A 2251-nucleotide genomic window follows, 5' to 3' on the forward strand; every position below is an offset into this window, starting at 1 on the left:
GCTCTCCCTCGGCGAGTAGACGTGCTCTCCCTCGGCGAGTAGACGTGCTCTCCCTCGGCGAGTAGACGTGCTCTCCCTGGGCGAGTAGACGTGCTCTCCCTGGGCGAGTAGACGTGCTCTCCCTCGGCGAGTAGACGTGCTCTCCCTCGGCGAGTAGACGTGCTCTCCCTGGGCGAGTAGACGTGCTCTCCCTGGGCGAGTAGACGTGCTCTCCCTGGGCGAGTAGACGTGCTCTCCCTGGGCGAGTAGACGTGCTCTCCCTGGGCGAGTAGACGTGCTCTCCCTGGGCGAGTAGACGTGCTCTCCCTGGGCGAGTAGACGTGCTCTCCCTGGGCGAGTAGACGTGCTCTCCCTGGGCGAGTAGACGTGCTCTCCCTCGGCGAGTAGACGTGCTCTCCCTCGGCGAGTAGACGTGCTCTCCCTCGGCGAGTAGACGTGCTCTCCCTCGGCGAGTAGACGTGCTCTCCGCGGAGATCGCGCTTGTCGCCAAGGGGTCGCTGTTGCGCTCTGCCTCCGCCTACGTCATCGTACAAGCCGGCGTGATTTCTGCGACCTGCCGCTGGGCGGAGGTCGGCTGGTTGTGCGCTCGCGGAGCTGACGGCCCTCCAGTTCCGTATATGAGGGAACAAGCGACGCCGAGCACTCCCAGGGCAGCGCTGCCGAGCGGCTGCTCCAAGCCACCCGCCAGGCGGCTGGGCAGGGGTCCGTCTGGCTTCTCGGTGGCTTTCGCCCGGGTCAGAGAGGGGACCCGCGGGGCCGAACAAAGGCGCGGCGGTTTGGAGCGGCCGCTGGCGCACCCTCAGCGGTGTTGGATGGGTTTCGCTCGTCCGTGAGCCGGAGCCCAGCCCGGGCTCGGCAACGAAAGCGGGGAAAAGAAAAAAAGTTGACGAGTGGCTGGCGCCGGCCACTGCCGAAGTGTGGAACCCCCGAAGCGAAGTTTGCCCGGTGGGGCACGGGGGCAGAGAAAGCCGGGGAGACGTGGTGCCGGCGTCGGTCCCACCAAGAATGGAAAGCAAGCCCGTCCAGGCACGGCGAGAGAGAGCCCGGTAAGGGGCAGAGAGAGTTCCCAGCACTGGACCCTCTTCACGGGGGTTCCCCCCCATGGCCAAAGCCGCAGCCCGCGGGGGCACGGCATCTAAGGGAAAAGCCAGCGGCGGTGACTGGCCACTCGTATGCTATGGAGCCCGGCATGGGGGGAGGAGGGCAAGCCGGTGCCCCAGCACGGCTTCCTCCTGGCTCCAGAGGGGCGCCCCGTGATGGAGATGTAACTCGGTGCAGCTTGAGGGAAAATGCAAGCCCACATTTCGGGGAGGCAGAGGTGCCCTGTGAGCCGGTGCGGCCCGGTGCAGCTTGCCCCCCCCCCCCATCTCTGGAGGGCGCCCCGTTTGCTCCTCCGGCGTGTTGCCCGCACGCCGAGCCCCGTGCCTGCTGGCTGCTGCCGAGGGCGGTGGCGGGTGCGCGTGGCTGTGTCTGTCCCAGAAGAGCGAGGCCGTGGGGCCTCCGCTGGCTTCCTTTCCTTCTGTCCTTGTTGATCGATGAGGCCTTTCGGGTCGCGTCGGAAAGGGCCCCCGGCCGGCAGGGCAAGGGCGGTCTTCCTTTCCACTTCGCTTCCCGTCGCGTGTGAGGTGTCGTCCTCGTTCCCCCAGCCCCGAGCGGCTCGAGCGGGGGGGAGCCGTGGCGTTAGCGGCCCGGCGCGTGCCTTGCCGCATCCTCCCCTTTCCACCTCCCCCCCGGCGCTGGGGCAGGGTTCGGGGACCGGTCTACCGCAACCGGCTTTGTGACTGCTGCGTGGCCCCGTGAGTTTTCAGGTGTCCTAAAACGCGTGAGGCGCCGGTGTCGTCCTCGGTTCCGGGTACCCGCGGGTGCCGGCCGCGAGCAGCTGCGTGTGGCGGGGGTTGGCCGAGCCGAGAGCGAGGCGGCGGCGTCGCGAAAGTTAAAAGGGGCTAAAAGCGGCGCCGCGCGCGAGGCCTCACCTGCCCGGGTGGGGTCCCCGAGGGTTCCTCCCTAAATGAAACCTCTAGCCTGAGAAGGGCGGCTTTGTGGCCCGTCCCCCCCGCCCGCTGCCGAGCGAGCCGCCCCGGCTCTAAGGTCCTGGCGTGCCGGGGGCGCGCCCCGCTTCCGCGGGTCGCTGTCTCCTCTAGCACGTCCCGGTGCTCCCGTGGCAAGGCGGGGAGAGAGACGAGGGCCTTCTCCCCGCCGGGCGTGTCGGTATCGCTCGCTTCCGCTGCTGCTGCCTGAATCGTGCCCGGGA

This window comes from Melanerpes formicivorus, unplaced genomic scaffold, assembly GCF_026170545.1.
Source record: "Melanerpes formicivorus ecotype bairdi unplaced genomic scaffold, bMelFor1.0.p_v2 SCAF_1109, whole genome shotgun sequence".
Classification (NCBI taxonomy): domain Eukaryota; kingdom Metazoa; phylum Chordata; class Aves; order Piciformes; family Picidae; genus Melanerpes; species Melanerpes formicivorus.